General features: G+C 43.0%; 1 protein-coding gene across 13 annotated transcripts in view; it reads left to right on the plus strand.

Annotated features, from left to right (window-relative positions):
* Positions 1-257: 257 nt before the first annotated feature.
* The window catches only part of FGGY (FGGY carbohydrate kinase domain containing), a 417,073-nt gene continuing 395,587 nt past the window's right edge, over positions 258-21,743 (plus strand). For 9 of the 13 annotated variants that reach the window (XR_003970648.1, XR_003970649.1, XR_003970647.1 and 6 more), the window contains exon 1: positions 258-338. The gene's annotated coding sequence lies outside the window, so the exon portion shown is untranslated. Of the gene's footprint in view, positions 339-1,315; positions 1,478-17,816; positions 17,921-21,743 lie in introns of those variants that run through there. The other 4 variants (XM_030323879.1, XM_030323880.1, XM_030323872.1 and 1 more) reach the window with 3 other exon arrangements.

A 21,743-nucleotide genomic window follows, 5' to 3' on the forward strand; every position in this document is an offset into this window, starting at 1 on the left:
TGAGAAGCGGTTATAGGATGCGGATCTTCCACACCCAAGCGTCAGAGGCTGCGAAGAGTTTGTGCAGGGGACCTCCTTGCCTTTTCAAAAAGTCCACAAGGCCCGTGGAGCCCGGGCGAGGCTTCGGAGGCGGGGGCGGGCACGCGCGGGCCAATCCTCGGCCCCGTTCAAAGGGCCAATCAGGGGGGGTTTTACAGGGGCCGCGCCCGGCGGGGGCGGGGCCGGGGGCGGGGCGCAGCCGCAGCCACTCTCTGGGACCGCTCTGCACGCGCGCGGTGCCGTTCCGCACGGCAACCTGCAGAGCCCCGCTAGCTAAAATCTAATTTCAGATTGGACAAGTAAGTGACCCTCCTCCCAGTCCCACGTGTGCAGCAGGGGCTTTTGCAGGCGCGCAGGCTCGTAGCGCCCACGTTCTCCAACCCGAGAGCTCACCCGGCGCAAGCCTCCCCCACCTTTCCCGCAGTCGCCGCCCCTTCCTTTTGGTCTTCCTTCTCCTGCCGCTTAAGTCTCAAGCTAGCAGGGCCTCCGCCCCCCGGGATGCTGTTGAGTTCCCTGTGCCCTCTCCTGGGTGAGGCGGCTGGCCGGTCGAGAGAAGGGTCGGCCTTTACTGCATCCCCAAGGCTGTCTATGAGATGTCGGGAACCCGGGGTCCTCTGCCATCTCCGACCAATTAACCGTGTTCACGCTCTCTATATTTTAGTCACTCCCTCCCTCCCCCGGACCCCTATTTTAGGATATTTTTTCCTGAACAGTTTTGAGTTTTTAATACAAATCTGGCTGCCTAAGACATTTTAAAGGCCAGTGCTGCTTGTAACTTCAAACGCTTTCAGCATCTTGTGATAACGTCTAAGGTGCATTTTAGTTGTGATGGTATAATGCTGTTTGGTTACAGTTAGCCTGGTAGGAAAGGCCTAATGTTATCCTTGCTTTTTAATTCATTTCCCTTCTTTTAAGGATTGGCAAGATGTAAAATGGTGAATTTCCCTAATCATTGGCTATTTTCCACGAAAGCACTTCTTAGGTCTTAACTAATAGCGTCCCTAAATTAAAGGGTCAGTCACTACCAAAACATGGAACAGCATTAGGTTAATTTTTTAAAATAGGAGATCTGGAGGGAGGAAGTGATTACACTTTTGAATTGTAAATCACTGAGAAAGAAGGCGGGTCTTCTCTTGGTTTGTGGCTATTATGCAGATGGTAGAGTTTTGCTTTGTTTTGTTTTTGCTTGCTTTTCTTTTTTTATGATCCACCAAATATATATCCTGATTTTTTTTACTTCTTATGGTTCCCAGCTGGGTCTTGCAGCCTTTCCACTGCCTCCTGGTCTTCTGGGAGTCTCCTGTTAATGAGGCCCTCTGCCTGGCTCTTGACCTGATGATCACTGGCCTGGCTGTTGGAGGGATCAGCTGAGGAGGACGTGTGAGTGGGAGGCCCAGAGGATTGTTGACTAAGGATGATAAGGGAAAGACCAGAGAGGGTGAGAAGGGCCTTGTGATTGATTTTGAGGGGAAGCGAGCTTGGGAGCCTCCCTTGCTGGATTTGGAAATCAAAACATGCGTACTGGGAGAAGGGAATAATAATCCTGAGGGTGGAGATCTGTATCTTTCTGGATGAAAGTAAGAAGTTTACTGGGAGGAGACTGGGCCTTCTTCCAGGCTGTGTTAATTTTTGCTGTGGACCTTGTCTTTTCCTGGAATCTGGTTCCCTTTCCCTAACCTTTCACTTAGTTCAAATCACAGTCAATTACCAGCTGGTTTTGAAAACAGTTTAGAGGTAATGAATCTTGCCCAGCCGGAATAGGGACTACCCCCCCCCCCCCGTCCCCCACCTCCCTCCAGGGGATTTGAAATAATTATTTCACCAGAATGTACTACAGAGATCATTTAACCTCACCTGCCCATCTCTTTATATGGAGAAATACAGAATCAACCCAGGTGGTGGTCTAAGGGTCATCCAAACCAGTTCTTCCATTCATTCATTTGTTCACTAATGGTGTGGCATGTATTCTGGGCCTGGTACTGTGGTAGGCCCTGGGTAGGTAAAGATGAACAGGGTTTGCTCTCTGCTTACAACTTTCACTCAGTCTGCTTATTATATCTAGTCTAATGAGGGAGATTATATGATTCTGAGATTAGTGTTGCGGCAGGATATGAGGAAGATGCTGGTAATTGACTGTGATTTGAACTAAGTGGAGAGAAGGGCAAATGGCCTAATGTGGGGTTTCGTGGAAGACTTCCCAGAGGAGATCATCCTCGAGCTGAGTGACAGAGCCTCAGTATGAGTGGGCTGGAGAGAGACAAAAGGGAAGGGGATTATTTGACTTGGGAACAGCGTGTGCAAAACTATATAAACCTGGCACATTGTTGACTCATATGGCTGGATAGGAAAGGGTGAGGTGGGAAGTCACCAGAAAGGAGGCTGCGGAAGGTGAAAAGGTCAGATCTGGGAGGATCAGGTGAGTCATATTAAGGGAGTTTGAAACCTATCTCCAGAGCAATCAGGAGCTGTTGAAGTGATACAGATTGGTGTTTTAGAAAATTAATTCTGGCCTCAGGGTGGAGAGAGGCTTTTATATTACAGGTGAGAGATGGGTTAGGGTGATAGTTCTGGACTGGAGAGGGAGAGAGAATACAGTTGACCCTCAAACGATACAGGTTTGAACGCAGATGCACTTATACGCAGAATTTTTACAGTACTGTAAATGTATTTTCTCTCAAGATTTTCTTAACATTTCCTTTAGCTAAATTCATTGTGAGAATACAGTATATAAGAATACAGTATATAACACACAAAATATGTGTTAATTGGTTGTTTATATTTTTGGTAAGGTTTCTCATCAACGCTAGGCTATTAGAAAGTTAAGTTTTGGGGGAGTCGAAAGTTGTGAACAGATTTTTATGTCGTGGCAGGTCAGTGCCCCTAACCCCTGCATTGTACAAAGGTTGGCTGTGGAATGGTTAGGAATTAACAGCGATTGGATGTAGGGAATGGGAAAGGAGGGAGCAGTTACAGTGCCGTCAGGGAAAAGGCTTTCCCAACTGGGGTATTTTTCAACGGCTTTATTGAGGTATGCTTGACATATAATAAACTGTATATATTTAAAATATCTAATAGATGTTTTGACGTGTGTCTGGGTCTGTGAAACCATCATCACAAGTAAGATAAAGAACATCTCTAACATCCATAAAGATTACTTGTGCTCCTGTGTAATCCCTTCCTTACTGGTTCTCCCAAGCCACCCCCCCAGCAACCAGTGATCTGCTTTCTGTCAGTATAGATTATTTAATATTATTTTAGGATTTTATCTGTGGGGTCATACAATACGTATCTTTTTTGCATGTTGTCTTTTACTTAGCTTAATCATGTTGAGATTCATCCATGTTGAGCATGCACACATACTTCATTTGGTGCATTGCACGAATATACTGTACTTTATCTATGTACCTGTTGGTGGGTATTTGGATTATGGGCTGCTTTTTGGCTACTACAAATAAAGCCGCTAGGACTATTCATATCTATGCCTTTGAATGGGCCTATTCTTTGATTTCTCTTGGTTAAATACCTAGAAGGAGGATGGCTAGTTCACATGGTAGGTGTGTGTTTAACTTTTTAAAAAGCTGTATTTCAGAGCGATTGTGCCTTTTTGCATTCCCTTCAGTGGTGCATGAAACTTCCGGTTTCTCCAGCACTTGGTGTGGTTACTCGTTTTAATTTTAACCATTCTGATAACATGGAGTCCTCTATCAGGGAGTTTTAATGTACATTTCCCTAATGAATAATAATTTCAAGCTTCTTATCATGTGCTTACTTTCCCATATATGTATCATATATCTTCTTGGGTGAAGTGTTTGTGAAATCTTGTGTTCACTTGTGAAAAATGAGCTGTTTATTTTCTTACTGAGTTTTGAGAGCTTTTATATACTCATTGCAAGTTCTTTTTTTTCTTTTTTTTAATTTTTTTTTTTTCAACGTTTATTTATTTTTGGGACAGAGAGAGACAGAGCATGAACGGGGGAGGGGCAGAGAGAGAGGGAGACACAGAATCGGAAACAGGCTCCAGGCTCCGAGCCATCAGCCCAGAGCCTGATGCGGGGCTCGAACCCACGGACCGCGAGATCGTGACCTGGCTGAAGTCGGACGCTTAACCGACTGCGCCACCCAGGCGCCCCTGCAAGTTCTTTATGTCACTTGTATGTACAAATATTTTCCCCATTTTGTGGCTTGTTTTTTCATATATTTTTAAGCTTATTTATGAGAGAGAGAGAAAATGCAAGGGGGAGTGGCAGAGAGAGAATGGGAGAAAGAGAATCCCAAGCAGAGCCCCACTGACATGGGGCTTGAACTCATGAACTGTGAGATCATGACCTGAGCCAAAATGAAGAGTTAGATGTTTAACTGACTGAGCCACCCAGTCACCTCTTGTCTCTTCATTTTCTTAACCGTGTCTTTTCATAAGCAGAGTTCCCAATTTTGATGAAGTCTAATTTGTGAATTTATAACTTTGATGATGACTCTTTTATCAATTTATTGTTTTATGGGTCATGGTTTTAGTAATTTTATGTAAGAAGTCATGCCTAGCCAGGACTGTCATTTTCTCCTATATATATATATTTTTTAATGTTTATTTATTCTTGAGAGACAGAGACAGAGACAGAGCATGAATGGGAGAGGGTCTTGGAGAGAGAGGGAGACACAGAATCTGAAGCACCCTCCAGACTCCAAGCTGTCAGCACAGAGCCTGATGTGGGCTCAAACTCACGAACCATGAGATCATGAACTGAGCTGGAGTGGGCCACTCAGCCGTCTGAGCCACCCAGGTGCCCCTCTTCTATTTTTTAAAAGAAGCTTCATTGTTTTGGTTTTACGTTAAATCCACAATCTATTTTCAATTAATCTATAGCATCAGATATGAAACGAAGTTAATTTTTTCATGTATGTCATTAATTGTTCTACTACCATTTGCTGAAAAGCCTATCCTTTCTCCATTGACTTGCCTTTGCTCCTTTGGTTAAAATCAGTTGACTATGTATATGTGGAGGCCCATTTCTGGATGTTTTGTTTTGTTCCGTTGTTCTTTTTGGCTGTTTTAATGCCCAATACTGCATAGTTTTGATGACTATAGTTTCATAATAATATGATAGGAAAAGATAGGATTCAGTAGGCAGAGAGGGAAAGATGATCTGAGGTCCCTGGGTGGGGAACAACACATATTTTGGAACAATTCTCGGAGTGGCTGACTACAATAAACCCCCTCTGGCATAACGTTCCTCTGAAGAATGTAACAGACACCACCTACTCCCCCACCAGTTTCCCTCAGGAATTTGACAAAAGACCTAACTGAAAATAAGGAGTAGACCATAAAACATATGACCCAGAAGGAATGATATGGCCATAGCCCTTATACAATGGAATCGAGCCAATCAGGAATGGACAACCCAGCACCTAGTGTTATCCAGCCAATAAAGGTAGAACCTGAGAAGGAACAAGGAGGAAGGGAAGGGTGGGTGTGTGACCAGAACCTTATTAAACAAGGACCCCTGTTCTATAGTCCACAGGTATTCACCTTTGAATGCCCCCTCTCTGTAAAGACAGCTTTCCTACCTCTTGCTTTCTAATCTTAGACTCTAATAAACTTTGCCTGCTGCTCATTCTGTGTCCACCTGTTCATTCTTCGAAGTGGCCAGACAACGGATCCAGGTATTGAGGTAAAAAATCTTGCAACAATAAGTATTGAAGCCAGGTAGTATAGGTGGATTTTGAAGTACATCTTCAAAAGTTGCTTTGGTTTTTCTAGGTGCATTACATTTCCGTATTGATTTTACAGTCATTTTGTCAGTTTCACAAAAAAGACCTATTTAGATTTAAGTTAGAATGACATTAAATCTCTACATTAATTTGGGAGCAAATTGACATCTTAACAATTGAGTGTTCTAACCCATGGTTGGTATATCTGTTTATTTAGGTCTTCCTTAATTTTTCTCAGTGTTTTGTACCTTTCAGTAGGTAGGTCTTGCACATCTTTGTCAGGTTATCTGTAGGTATCCTATTTTTTTGATGCTATTGAAATGAAATTATCTTTTAAATTTTATCTTCCAGTTTGTTGCTGCTTGTGTATTGGTCACGTATCCTGCAATCTTGCTAAACTCCTTTTCAGTTCTAATAGCTTTTTTGTGGATGCCATCAGATACTCTATGTAGGTGATCATGTTATCTGTGAATAAAGACAGTTTTACTTTCTTCCTTTCAATGTGGCTGCCTTTTATTTCTTTTTCTTGCTATAGTGCACTGGCTAGAATCTCTACTCCGTGTTGCATGGAAGTGACATCTTCTTTCTGATCTTTCTTAGGGAGAAACATTCATTTTTTCATCATTAACTATGATGTATGATATTAGTTGAATAGTTTTTATAGTAGGTTTTTATCAGGTTTAGGAAGTTTCAGTCTGTTCCTATTTTGCTGAGACATGTTGAAATTTTTTTTTTTTTTGTTTTTGTCTTTAAATGAAGAATGAATTTTTTTTTTTGGGTCAGGTGTTCTTTTCTGTAACTATTAAGACTTTTTTCTTTTTTTTTTTAAAGAATCTTAATATGAATTACATTCACCGAATTTTTTTTTTTTTGAATGTTAGACCTTGTATTCCTGAGATAAATCCCACTTGGTCAGGACCTATTATCCTTTTTATAGTTAGTTGGATTCTATTTGCTAAAATTTTAAGAATTTCTCCATTTATGTTAATGATAAATATTGATACAGTTTTCTTTCCTTGTGTTGTCTTTTAAGTTTTGTTATCAAGATAATTCTGGTCTCAAAAATGAGTTGGAAAGGATTTCCTACAATTCAGTTTTTTGGAAGAGTTTGTATAGAATATTATTTCTTCCTTAAATGTTTGGTAGAATTCACCAATGAAGATGTCTAGAGTTCTTTTTGTTTTTGGTTTTCTGTCAAGAAGAGGAAGAACTCAACTGATTTAATAATACAGGACTATTCAGATCATCTGCTTCTTTTTCAGTGAGGTTTGGTAGTTCCTATATTTTAAGGAATTTGTACATATCTTCTTAGTTGCTCATAATATTCCCTCATTATTTTGATATCTGTAGAATCTGTTGTGATTTCATCTCCCTCATTCCTGATACATAAAATCCTAATACTGGCATCTTTTCTCTTTATTTTCCTGGTTATTCTGTTCAGAAATGTATTAATTTGATTGGTCTTTTCAAAAAAACAGCTTTTGGTTTTATTTATTTTCTGTAGTCTTTTTTTTTAACTTCTTGATTTTTCCTCTGAAATTTATTGTTTGTTCTGCTAACTTTGGGTTCCTTTTACTCTTCTCTAATTTATTAAGATGGAAATTGAGTTATTTATTTGAGGCAACTTTTCTATTACATGCTTATGACACTATAGATTTATTGCATCCAGTGCATCCTACCACTTCTGCTATATTTTTATTTTCATTCAGTTAAAATACTTTATATTTTTTAAATGTCTTCTTTGATCCATGTGTTAGAAGTGTTATTCAGTTTCCAAATATTTGAGGACTTTCCACTTATCTTTTAATTATTGATTTATAATTTAATTCCATTGTGGTCATAGAAGGTACTTTGTAGGATTTGAATTCTTTTAACTTCTTGAGACTATTATTTGGCCCAGAATATGGTCTGTCTTGGTAAATGTTTGATGTGAACTTAAAGTATGTGTGTTATGCCCCTTTTTGGATAGAGTGCTTTTTACTTACCAATATATCAGCTTTGCTGACTACTGTATATTACATCCTTGCTGATTTTGTGTCAACTTACTCCATCATTGAGAGAATTACCGAGAGAATGGTGTTAGAATCTCTGAGGATAATTATGGATATATGCATTTCTCTTTGCATCTCTATCACATTTTGCTTTATGTATTCGGATGCACTATTATTAGGTGTGTTAGGTTATCTTGGTGAATCATCCCCATTATTATTTTTTAGTTTCTGGGAATATTCTTGACTCTGAAATATACTTAGTTATTAGATCTGTAGTGTTTTTGCTTTAAAATCTACTTAGTGTGATAATGATTTAGCTTTCTTTTGAATGCTCTTTTGTTGCATATCTTTTTCTTCTTTTTACTTTTAAACTGTGTGTTTCTTATATTTAAAATGGGTTTCTTATAGGCAGCATATAGTTGGACTGGATAACAAAGTGAGGCCTGCTAATTTCTGCCTTTTAATTGGAGTATTTAGACTATATTTAATATAAGTATTCATATGGTTTCTTTTAAATTTTTAAATGCACCCATCTAGCTTTTTCTTTTCATTTCTATTTGTTCCATCTGTTCGTTGTTCTTTTTACTCTTTTTCTGCCTTCTTTTGGGTTGTTTTTTTATAATTTCATTTTTTCTCTCCTTTATTGGCTTACTAGGCATAGCTTTTTCTTTTGGTATTATTTTAATGGTTGCTTTAGGGTTTACAGAATACATCTTTAATTTATCAGAGTCAACTTTCAAGTGGGATTATACCACTTAACATATAATATAGGAACCCTATAACAGTATGTTTATAATTCTTGCCTCCTAGCCTTTGTGCTACTGTTATTTTATATTGTACATTTTATATCTACATAGGTTTAAACCCCATGATGTATGGTTATTCTTTTAGTTTTAGGGAGTCAGTTATCTTTTTAAGACATTCAAGTAATTTTTTTTTAAAGTTTATTTATTTATTTTGAGAGAGAGAGAATGAGTGAGTGAGGGGGCAGAGAAAGAGGGAGTGAGAGAATCCCAAGCAGTCTGTGCTGACAGCTGGGAGCCTGACGTGGGGCTTGAACTCACCAGCCGTGATATCATGACCTGAGCCCAAATCAAGAGTTAGATGCTTAACTGACTGAGCCACTCAGGTGCCCCAGACATTCGAGTAATTTTTAAATTTTTTTTTTTTCAACGTTTATTTATTTTTGGGACAGAGAGAGACAGAGCATGAACGGGGGAGGGGCAGAGAGAGAGGGAGACACAGAATCGGAAACAGGCTCCAGGCTCTGAGCCATCAGCCCAGAGCCCGACGCGGGGCTCGAACTCCCGGACCGCGAGATCGTGACCTGGCTGAAGTCGGACGCTCAACCGACTGCGCCACCCAGGCGCCCCTCGAGTAATTTTTAAAAAGCCTTTATATGTACCCACATAGTTCCCCGTGTGCTCTACATTCTGTTTTGTTTTATAGATGCAGATTTCCATGTGCTATCATTTTTTGCCTCGCTTCTTATGGTGCAGTTCTGCTGGTAATGAATTTTTTCATCATTGTTTGAGTTAGTCTTTATTAATGCTTCCGTTTTGAATTTTTTTTCCACAGGGTACAGAATTTTAGATAGAAAGTTTTTTTTTCAATACTTCAAAAATCTTACTCTGCTGTCTCCTAGCTTGCATTATAATTTCTGATGAGAAATCTGTTGTCCTTTCTATTTTTCTTTATTTCTTTCTTTCGTAATGTCGTCTTCTTTAATATTTATTTATTTATTTATTTATTTATTTATTTATTTAGAGGGAGAGTGTGTGAAAGGGAGAAGGGCGGAGAGAGGGAGACAGAGGATCCAAAGCGGTCTCTGGGCTATAGCGGAAAGCCCAATGCTGGGCTTGAACCTATGAACCATGAGATCATGACCTGACCCAAAGTTGGATGCTTAAACTGACTGAGCCAGCCAGGTGCCCCCGTATTTTTTTTTTTCTTTTGTGCGATTGTCACCTCCCCTCCCCACAAGCTGCTTTTAAGATTTTCTGTATCATTGGTTTTGAACAATTTGAATCTGATGTTGTCTTGGTTCAGTTTTCTTCATATTTCTTTTATTTGGGGTTCATTGGTATTCTTGAATCTGTGAGTTTGTAGTTTTCATCAAATTTGAAATGTTTGTGACCATTGGCTCTTCAAATATTGTTCCTGACCCCTTCTCTGTGCTCTGCCTCAGGGATTCCCATTTCACATATATTGTACCATTGTAGTTTTCCCGCAGCTCACCGATACTCTGTCTATTTTTTAAGAATCTTTTCTCTCTGTTCGTGGTTAGTGTCTTATTGTTGTGTCTTGAAGGTCGCTCGTCTTTTCTTCAGTATTGTCCAATTCTATACAGTAAGTTTTTCATCTCAGATATCCTGGTTGTCATTTTTAGCATTTCAGCCTAAAGTTGCTTCATCTTCCATTTCTGAACTTTCAGGTTCAATCTCTCGCCTAGCTTTCTGACATATGAGATACAGGAATCATAGCTATTTTAATATCTGTGTCTACTAATTCTGTCCAGTGTGTCAGTGTGAGGTCACTGCCCATTGATTTTTCCCATTTTGGATAGTATTTTCCTGTATCTTTGCATGCCTGGTAAATTTTGATTGAACACCAGGCATTGTGTATTTTACCTTGTTTTGTGCTAGATAGTTTTGTATTTTTATAAATACACTTGAACTTTGTTCTGGGGTATGAGTGAGGTATTTGCAAACCATTGGATTCTTTTGAGTCTTGCCCTAAGCTTTGTTAGGTGGGACCAGGGTTAATTCTTCTTCACTGCTGAGGTGAAACCCTTCTACTCTACTTAGTACCCTGTCAATTACGTTTGTCTACTCTGGCTCGTGTCAGTGGGCACTATTCATGGCCCCGTGTGAAGTACAACAATTCTGGGAGATTCTGGGAGATTCTGGCGCAAATGGTTTCCTCACATGCATGTGGTGTTTGGTACTCTCCTGAATACTTGAGGAGCACCCTTTGTAGTTCTCTGGAATTCTCCCTCTGTGTAGCTCTCTCTTTTCTTGTACTCTGCCCTAAGAAGTGTAGCTTCCTGTTGTCCACAGACTCCTAGCTCTGTTTCCTCAATGCTGGCAGACTGCAGGGCTTGGCCTGGATTTCCTCTTCCCATACCGTGGTCCCACACATTAAGCTTCAGCAATTTCAGGACATTTCATTTTCCCTCCCCTTTCTGGGCTCACTGTACTTTCTTGCCTTCATGTTCAGGGTCCTGAGAACCCTCATTTCCTATATATGTATATTTTTAAAGTAGTTTTTGATGGGAGGGTAAATATGGTTCCTGTTACTTCATCTTGGCTAGCAGTGGAGGTCTTCAACTGGAATTTCTGAAGAAAATTTAAAGAAGGGACTATTTGAGGGTATGAGGAAGAGGTTTTGAAGTATCCAGGCACCAGTAATAATGGGACCACTTTTACTCCTTGATGTCTGAAAGGGCACAGTGCAGGAAGTAGATCAAAAGGAAATAGAAGACACCCTCCAATTAGGATAATTTTTTAGTAAAGGAACTATTTAGAGAGATGAGGGCAGCCTGAATCCATGGGGCTGAGAAAGTAGGATTGTTCTGTCCTATGTAAAGGGGTTAGGAGAGGAAGGTTACCAGAACCCAAAAGGAGAAACTGTGCAGAAATCTGCCTTGAGAGGCTTTGTTACCTTTGTTCAAGAGATGCAGGTTGTTCGGTCCAAGGGAGCCTGGACCTTACTCTCCTTCCTTCTTGACGCCTTTTGCTACTGCTCTCCATTGTCCAAACCCAAGTAGAAGACAGAGGGTTGGGCGCCTGGAGATCCAGACTGTAGCCCTGGGACAGAGGGTAGGCAGAAAAGGATTGAGTGTGTGGTGGGGGGGGGGGGGTGGGCAGGCAGTCTGAGAATAACGTGCACAGGAGTCATAACCTATAGATGCCTGGCAAACAGTCAGCATGGTTGGTGGTGCTGCTCACTGAGAGACAGGAGAGAAGGAATAGTATGTCTGGGAGAAGTAGGTTTGATGTGTGAGGGGGAAATGATGAGATTTCCTTCCCAAATTAGGAATACTTTTTCCAGGAGACTCCTCTATAACATCCTCCCCCCACCCCCCTGCCCCGCCCCCACCCCCTTTGCCTTCATCATCTTAAATTATTGAGGAGGCTCTTACCAACATGGAGGAAGCAGACTTCATACAGCAGGTACCTATACAGTGATACACGGTGATGTATTTGTGGGGTGGCTTTAGGGAGAGTAGGGCGATGAGGTAGAAATCATTCAGGCTCAGTGTATTACCAGTCCCTTGGCCATCTGGAGTCGGGCCTCCGTTATAGCAAAGTCTGTTGCAGACCAGGCTGACAGCCGAGGAGCTTGTGTTCTGCTAAACCAGCCACAGGATGGAGAGATTAAGAAGGGACTCAGTTACTGGTGGGTTGTGGGGGACGAAGAATGAGAGGAAGACTGTGTAAAGTCAAGAGTGATTTCAACAGACAAGTCTCAGGGTATGTCGTTCACGGAATTCTGGGATGGTAGAACTACTGGCCAACTTTGAGGTTAGAATGAGGCTACTGTTAGGACGTTTAAAAGTATTCGGTGACCTGGTGGAAGGGGCATAGGACCGAAGTCCTTCTCTGATTTTTACTGGTTCTGTGATGGTGGCCAAGTGACCTTACTGCACAGAACCTTAGTTCCCCCATTTCTAAGTATGGATCCCTCCACGGTTGGGAAAATTAGCAGGGTCACGTCATACTGTGCACAGATACTGTGCTTGGCAAAGAGTCAGCCCTCATGAGATCCAAGGTGAGGATTGGCTCAAACTATAAGTATGTTTGGGAAACATTTGGATTCATGTGAAGATACATCTTGATAAAACAGTAGGAAGAGGAGGGTAGTTGACAAAGGCTCCCTCAGAGCCCTCCTTTGGAGACAGTTTGGGAACATATTCAAGCTCCCTTTCCCTTTTCTCCTGAACAAATTATTCTGCTCTTAGTGTCATTGGATATTGGGCCGCATGGGCCCCTGATTTGTCCCGGTATGTGTTGCATCCAGTGGGTCTCCAGGCAGGTTTCCGTGTGCTGGTGGTACAGCTTACCTGCTCTCCATACAACATCACATGGAAACGTGAGTGTCTGAAGACCATTCTCATTAAATGCGCCTTATCCCTTTTATTTTAGAAAAAGCCATGGCATGGAGGAGCGCTTATAGGAACTGAAAACCTATAGTTTTGGAGGAAAGAAGACCACTAGGAAGTCACTAGAATCATCGTAAAGCATTTGAAAGGGATAGCTCCCCTGAAAGGAATTAGGTAGTTTGGATGATCCCACGGGACAAAAATGAGGTGTGGAGGATGGGAGCCATACAGAGCAAAGCTCCACTCACTATCAGGAAGATCTCTCTTGTTACTACAGTATTAGCTGCTCATTGTGAACATTCTGACAGCAGAGTGGGGAAGTTCAAAATGTCCTCCACGTTTCCACCACCTTTCTTTTCCCTAGGTGTCACTGCAGGAAGCGGGAGTTGGTGTGTGCTTCCTGAATCTCGTGTGTTAGGTCTTAGTACAGTACGTTGACCCTCAAACTGTCGCATCTGTCACGATCACCTGGAGGGCTTTTACAGTGCTGGCTGTGGAGTTGTACTCCCAGGGTTTCTGAAGCAGTAGATGTGGGCTGGAGGCTGAGAATTTGCATTTCGAGTGTTCCCTGGTGATGCTGATGCTGTTCTTCTGGAGACCACGGTTTTAGAACCACTGATGCTTTAAAAAAAAAAAAAAATTAACATTTATTCATTTTTTGAGAGACAGACAGAGAGTGAGTGGGGGAGGGGCAGAGCGAGAGGGAGACACAGAATCTGAAGCAGGCTCCAGGCCCCGAGCTGTCAGCACGGAGCCCGACGCGGGGCTCGAACTCACAGACTGCGACATCATGACCTGAGCCGAAGTCAGATGCCCATCCGACTGAGCCACCCAGGCGCCCCACTGATGCTCTGTCTTTAAGAAAAACAAAAAACAAACAACAACAACAACAAAAAAACTAGTACAAATGTAGTCTCTAAGAACTTGCTCTTTTATTTAATAACATACCATTAACATTTTTCTTTAGCCCCTTTCTCATTGGTATTAATAGCTCCTTATGTGGAAGTTGCAGTAAGTCCCCTATTAGTAAACATTTAATTTGTTTCCAGGGTTTTTGTGAGTGTGCTTTTGCCTTAACGAAAACATGTTGTAGTGTATATTTTTAATGTATATCTTTTAGGTGAGCCAATCCATCAATTCTTAGAAGTTAAACTGTAGGGGAGGGGTGCCTGGGTGGCTCAGTCGGTTAAGCGTCCGACTTCGGTAGAAGTTAAACTGTAGGGGAGGGGTGCCTGGGTGGCTCAGTCGGTTAAGCGTCCGACTTCGGCTCAGGTCATGATCTCACGGTTCATGGGTTCAAAACCCCCTGCATGGGCTCTGTGCTGACAGCTCAGAGCCTGGAGCCTGCCTCTGATTCTTTGTTTCCCTCTCTCTCTGCCCCTCCCCTGCTCGTGCTCTGTGTCTTTCTTGCTCTCTCAAAAATGAATAAACATTCAAAAACATAACCAAAAAAAAAAAAAAACAAAAACCCTGTAGGGTAGAAGGGGAGATTTCAAAAATGGATAGATAGTGCCAGATTGTTCTAGAGAAGGTTGAACCCCTTACTCTCCCACTAAAAGTGTATGAAACTACCTATTTCCCCACACTCCTGCAGAAACAGGGTAATATCAAAGTTTTCTATTTTTGCCAACTTGTTACATGAGAATTTATGTTTTGTTTTGCATTTCCTCCATTATTTTATTTGTGAGGCTGAGTGTTCATGTGTGTTCATTGTATTTCTTTTTCTGTGAACTGCAAGTTTGTATTCTTTGCATCATAGGAGGAGGGAACAGAATGAACACAGGTGCCAAACATTCATTTAAGGGATGGCTAGTAGCTCCTAGGGTTGTTGTATAGGGGGTTGAGATTGGGGAGAGGGGTAGGGAGGTAGGGAGGTGAGGTTAGAGAGGCAGGTGGGCACTAGAGCTTTGAGGTCCTTGGGGGCCAAAGAAAGAGCTTGGGCTTTTTGGGGGCAGAAGCAGCATTGGTTCAGTCAGTAGTTTGAGTTTGTCCCATAGCTCTTGGTAATTTTGACAGGGCATGTTTGCGAAATGGCACCATCCAGCTCCCCAAGTGTAAAATGTGACCTTCAAATAACTCGTTCTTTATGCCTTTCACCTTGGACCTAAAATCCACTTGGTCATGCTTCATAAATAGGTAAACACAAGAAGAGGCCAAAGACCCCGGCTTCTGGCTGAGCATGGTCTCTGGAGGAAGGAGTTTTGGAAGATTGTGTTGGGGGAAGGGATTTTGTTGCTCTAGCTAATACTGCCCTGAGCCTTTCCTGAATTTGCTGACATCTGACAGCAGTCACTGAGGTTGGGGGTTCTTCTGTTGTTCTAATTTGAGTGACTTTTCTTGGAAAAGCCTTGGATTTCAGCCAATATGCTAATGATAAGAGCCTTGCTTTGAAGGTCTGGTTAGTTCTGTAGAAAATCAGTTCATAGTTAATTATGTCAGCAAATCAACAGCCTCTTGGAGAAGAAAGTGACAGAGGGAGAGAAACTACATATATACTTAAATTATTCAGAACTCAGAGGTCAGGAATTCACGTTCCAAAAAGAAGAGTGCATGTAATAATAAATCACTGAGTTTGTGTACAGTTTTCCCCGTTACGGGCTTAGCTTGGTAATTGGCATATTGAGGTTACACTATAATAACTTTGCATTTATAATCAGTGTGCCAGCCCTCACCCTCTTTCTGCCCGTTTTGCCATTTTTCTGCTTCCAGGTTCCTGGCATGGGAGTGTGAGACTGTTGGGCTCGCGCTCTGAGTTTTAGTGAACTCAGCGTAAACTGGGTTTGTGGAAGATAGACCGACTCAGATGAGAAAACCCCTTGTCCAAGTAGTTTCTCCATCTTCTCCCCCCCCGCCCCATACAGGTGCCTGGTCAAGGAGGGAGATTGTCCTGAGGGAGAAGCCAGGGGCCTCATACGGAACACAGGCTTGCTGATCGTGCTTCTGGAACTCTCCAAGGGCAGAGTCCCTAGAGGCTTTTTATTTTAAAAGGTATTTGACTCTAGTATACATTAAAAATCTTCCCTTTCCCCCACAACCTGGTACTTGCCCCGTTCCTAGGTTACCCTACACTGTGCTGCCAGTAGGCAGGTACTAGGAAGTAGCTAGTAGAACAAACAGTCCATTAGTATCTCACGTTTATTAGTGTAGCATTTAGGGTGACATAGTGTTTCTGAATCAGAGCAGAGAGAAACCATTTCTAATGTTTGAGTGTCCCAGAAGATTTCACAGGATAAACAAACCTGGAAGGGCATTCTGAGTTTGCCCGGGATAAAGGCGCCTTGTGTAGCATGGAAAGCCACGTTTTAGCAGGGACAGCAGCAAGAGCCCTGCTCTGGCTTGGACAAACTTGAATTTGAATACAGCCTCCTTCGTCTCCTGGTTTTATGGCCATCCACTGGAGATCGATCCTCACAGAATTTCAGCATCCTCGTCTGTAAATGGGAGACACAGCACATAACTTGGATGGGTGTTCTAAATGAGGTGTCCCCTCTCCCTTTCTGTGCGGAGAGAATAGCTTGGTGGGGCGTCATAAAAGGCTTCTAAGGAGTTGCTTTATCGGATCCCAGGGATTGAAAAGAAGAGAGAGTCAGCAGGGTTTTACAGAAGAGGATGTGGGAGATCCAAAGTTTCATCTGCTGTTAAGGCGGTGTTTGTTGTTGGAGTTTGAGGATGTCTTCTCGTGAGTCAGATTTTCCGTCCATGATTTCTTTAGGACCTGTTCTGTGCATTTGTCCTCGACGTGGTTGGATTTTGTATTTGTGTCAGCTGCTGTGTCCTGCCTGTGTGGCTTGTGGAGGGCGGTGGTTTTGGTCATCATCCAGGACTGGCTCAGTTTTGATCCTGTGGCTGCCACATTGTGAGGCAGGCATGGGGGTTTGGTGAGTTCTGACTTTTTTTTCTGCCTTTGGGAATCCAACTTTGAGTTGAAAGAACATCCAGCCTTTCTCCTGTCTGATTTAATACTTTACACCTCCTTGGATACCTGGGGCTTGTACTTAAACATGGGCTTAGTTCAGAACATGAAGACCCTCAGTATCCTGACAAATCCTGACTTTCTGATCTCGTGGTTGGAGCAGTGATGCAAACGGCAAGCTGGTACTTCGTCTTCCAACCATCATCTCCGCATTCTGTGGAGAAAGGTGGTGTTGGGATAGGACGCTTGGTCCCCAGCGTGTGGCGAGGGTTCCGGCAGCAGCAGCAACCTGTTTTATTGCCTGGGTGTGTTAGGTTTTGCTGGAAGCACAAAAACCGGGAATAACTTGAGTCGTCACTATTTGATTTTCAGAAATCAGATTCTTAGGTTAGATTGTCAGCTCTAAAGCCAGAGATCCTGTCTCTTTCAGCTGAAGAGTCCTAGTGTCCTGGCACAGAGAAAGTATTTAGTATTTGCTTCGTTTACTGGGATTTGAGCTGTTAGAGTGAGAACACCCGGGCAGGGGCAGGGTATATTGCAGGTGTCCAGAGGTGATCCGGTGTTGGCAGGGACATAATAATAGTCCTCACGATTGGAGCTCCTTATGGAGTGTGTGCCACACATCAGGTGCTATGCTAGTCACTTCAGTTCTATAATCTCAGTTAATCTCGCGAACATACTAGGAGATTGGAGCCATAGGAGACAGTTTTTCACCTTAAGAGGAAAACTGGCCACGAGCAACCTGTACTGTTTTCTCCCAGGGGTATTGTTGGTGAAACCACTAGGCATCCAGTTGTTATGAATTGCCAACTGTTACTATTGCCAAATGAGCTCTTTACTTCCCATCCGAAGCCTTCTTGCCATCTTACAGCATGCGAGACTCGTTTGAGGTGCTGTTCAGTTCTTTCTGTTAGAGGGCCGAAGTGGACAGGCATCCTCATCGCTTATCTTTTTCTTTCCAAACCTACCAAGCGCCTGCTTGCAGTTTGACTAACCAAATAAATAAATTGTGTGGAACTCATGTGCCTGAGCTCACAGCAGAGTCCAGAGATCAAAGTTGAAAGAGGATATTGAGCTCCTTCTCAGATCCCTGGGACACTGTTCCTGTGGACACTGTCACCTAATTGATCCTGGTGGAGTGGCCTTTTTGAAGAAATAGGACTGAAGGTAAGCTCCTTCACTCTGGAGGATTGTAGTCATAGGAAACAATATTCTTGCTATTAGGTTGTATCGGGGAAAAGGAGGAGGAAAGATACAAGACAACCCCCAAATGAGGGGTTTTGGGCACAATATTTGTAGCCTTGACACCCTTCTTAGAATTACTGAAATAGTTTTGCAAAGAACTGCCTCCCATGTTCATGTCCCTCTTCCTTTTTCATGCTGCATTCGAACAACTTGCACATTTGTTGAAGAATCAGCCGTGAAGCCTGTGGTTTCCTGTGGCATATTTCTAATAATATTTATAGAAGCTATTATTTAATGAGCCATCTAAATATTTATCATAGGAGCAGTCTTTTGATCATGAATTGGGGCTAAAAATGAGTCCCGTGCATACTGGGGGCTTGGACAGGAGGCTCTTTCTGCCCTGTGGAGGATCTTGCAGACTGAGAAGTTAGGTGGCCCAGGACTTGCGTCCAGCGCAACCTGAATTTCTCTCTTTTTCTTTCTCGTGGCCCCCACAGTCCATGTCCTCATTCTGCCTGCCTGTCACCCTCCCTGTAGCCCTAATAATAATCAGAGTTTTTAGAGCATTCATCTTTGCCTAAAAGAATGAGATGGTACCAAAGTTCTGACCCCCAGCATTCATAAAGTGGGCTTTGCAGCCATTCCAGCACAGCCTCCGGTCCCAGCTCCTCAGGTTCTATGCTATGTGACGTTAAACAGACTACTTGCTGAGAATCTCAGTCTCCTTAACTGGAACATGGGCTCACACTGTCCGCCTCACGGGGTTGTTACAAGGATTGGATGGAATCACAAAATCATGAGGGTGATTTGCAGAGCAGAGCTTAATCATTGCTACTTGTTGCTACATTTGTTGTTGATACGGTCATTGAAGAAGTTAACAAAGAATTTTGTTTTCGGTAGTTAGAGGTTGTTGTGGAAAGATGCCCACACTTGCTGTAGAGGCCGAGGTTCATATCTGGGTGCTGCTCTTTACAGCTTGTGTGACTGGGGCAAATTTCCCCGTCCCACTGAAGTACAAAATGGTGATGGGTTCACCAACTCGGTTGAGTTTCATTTGGAAGAGATTAAGGCATGTATGCAAGTGCCAGACACACAGGCGGATCCTAATCCTTTTTTTTTTCTTAACAAATTAGAAAATGGAGTGTTTTCAATTTTGCAGGTATTTTATTTTTTCAGGCAAAGGTGCACGGGATACAGTTTGGAGTACAGGACACAGCAGAGAGTACCTGCGACCCGGGAACAAAGGGCACAGAGCGGCAAGACAAGGGATCTGAGTTGCAGGGAATTCTCTGGCAGAGTTTTTAAAACTCTCAGGGTCGAGTTTCAGGGAAGCCGTCCAAGGGCTTGAACTTAACTTGCTTCCCTGCTTTCAGGGTCCAGGTGTGGAAACAATCACAAAGAGATCACTTAAAACTATAGTAATGGGAAACATGGTGAACCTGAAATATTTAATTAGGCTCTGTTCCTTAGAAAAACATGAACTGGGAGGTGTGTGTGAACAGTGCCAGGAGGTATGGTGCCCTTGTCCCCATGGGTTTGACTCTTTCTGACCAGTGCTTTGGTAATGTGGTCTAGAAACGGGCGGTTTGCCAGAGAGAGGCAGCCTGACATTGGGGAAGGGGCCATCTCTGAAGGGGGGCACCTTGAGTTCTGAATCAGCCAATCTTAGACAAAGTAGGCAGGGTCCTTGGCAAATAGGCATTTAGTAGATGGAGGAGAGTCAGGCAGTATAGCACCCCGAGAATGGTTAGAGACTTTGGAGCCACAGGGAAGGGGTTTGCTGTCAACTCTATTACTTACTAGTGACATGATCTGCTGCAGCATGTTACTTGACCTGTCTAGGACTCAGTTTTCTTATCAGTAAAATGGGGATGATATTAGGAATTAACCTTGAAGGACTGATGTCAGGATTAAATGTGGTATGGTAATGTAAGCAAGCTGTTGAACAGAGCACTGGGGACACAGTAGACGTAGCACCTTTTATTATTCCCTAATGATAGGCTTTAAAGGTATCCACTGAGTCACAAAGACTCAGGTTCTTGCTGTGTGCCAGGCTCTGGGTTGGCACTGGGGGTAGCTGTGATCTGGGCAACATTGGAGTTAATAATTTAATAGTAAAGCTACACCCTTCTTAAGAAGAAGTAGGAGCTCTCCTGAAGGGTAGATTCTTGCCTCTTTAGTGAGGACATGGGTCCAAAAACCAGAACTGAAGTAGGTACGCCCTAGGTGTTTCCAGAGTGGAAATCTGCCTCTGGATTTTGCTGGAAATAAATTGGACTTGTGGGTGGTGGGTGATAAGATGTTGCACTCCCTGCAGGGGAAGACGGAGACAAAAGTGAGGAACCCAGGCTTGAGGAGCTGGGCTAGCAGGAATGGCGAGAAGCTGGGGGATGGCTGGCCAGTAAGGGTGAGCTGGAATGGTTGTATAGACTCTTGATTTCCTATTTATTTCCTTGTTTCTCTCTGAAATGTTTCGAATAGCCTTGGGGAATTCTAGCCAAGGGCAGAGGGCTCTTCGCAAGCCAGAATCAGTGTTAGGAGCACCCCTGGGCCTTTATGCTGGGGACAGTGAGAAGCTAAAAGGGAATTCCGAGTAAAGAGGTTGTGGTGTGGTCAGTAGCAGGGAGATGGAGGAACTGGCTTGGTCAGTCTTCCTCCTATTTGCATAGGAAGAAACTTGAGGTAGCTCTGAGCCAATGCAGGGCCCTGTCTTGTCCTCCGCTCATAGCAGGGTGCCTGTGCCTGGTGCATTCTGCATTTCTTTGAATATCAGTCATGGATTACAAGATGCATTATTGTTTCATGCATCACCAAGAAAGAAAATGCTACCACTTGATTGTAAGATGCCACTGATTATAGGATTCACTGATTTTAGAGAAGCAAAATGAAAAAAAATGAGTGTCTAGAATTAATAAAATGTGGTTGTAGGCATTCAGTAAATGTTAATTGGATGAATGAAGCATACAGAGATTAGAATCAAGACAAAACACTCGTGCATATAGGTACGAAATTAGGAATTCAAACTATTAAAGCATGAGGTTCATCCATGATTTCTATTGATTTCACTGATCTAGCTGCTCATTCAGGAAACATTTATTGAAAGCTGATTATATACTAGGAACTAGGGATACAGAAATCAATAAGTTCCTTTTTTTTAGGTTCAGGCCAGTAAGGGAGACAGACCTGGAACCGAAAACAAATCCTATTTCACAATGGTTAGGTTGTAAAAGAAAGCAGGGACATGGTACTCTGGTGGCAGCGAGGGACAGGGAAAGGCAAGGATGTCTTTCCTGAAGGGGAGATGGTTGAGCTGGAAGCTTGCAGTGTGAGTCTGTGGCCACCAGGCTCACAAGAGAGGAAGGTGTGAGGAAGGGAAGGGCAAGTAGGAAGCCCTCGGTGGGGCAGCCCCGAGGCAGGGTGAGCCCTTGAGAACCTGCGAGGAGTCTCAGAATGTCTGGGGTTGGTGTAAGACCTGGTGGGATTGTGTTAGACATGCCTGACAGCAAACGGGGAAGCTCGTGCTGGGCCTGGGATGCCATGCAGGACACCATGCTGTATTTCAACCATCCTGGGTCCTGAGAAAGGGCCCCGCAGAGGGGTGGCTGCAGGGAGAGGTGTGGAGGGGGCGCTGGGCTGATCTTTGCTTCAAATGGAGCAGCTGCACTTTGACTTGTTTCACTTAAATTTTGTGTGAGTCATGGCTTTAAGAACACTGAGGAATGCGTAGCTTGATGTCTGGTGCTGTAGATCCTGTGTAGCTCCCAAAGCATGTAAGCGAGGAAGTCAGGCTGAGAAAGCGTGGAGG

This window comes from Lynx canadensis, chromosome C1 (genome assembly GCF_007474595.2).
Source record: "Lynx canadensis isolate LIC74 chromosome C1, mLynCan4.pri.v2, whole genome shotgun sequence".
NCBI lineage: Eukaryota > Metazoa > Chordata > Mammalia > Carnivora > Felidae > Lynx > Lynx canadensis.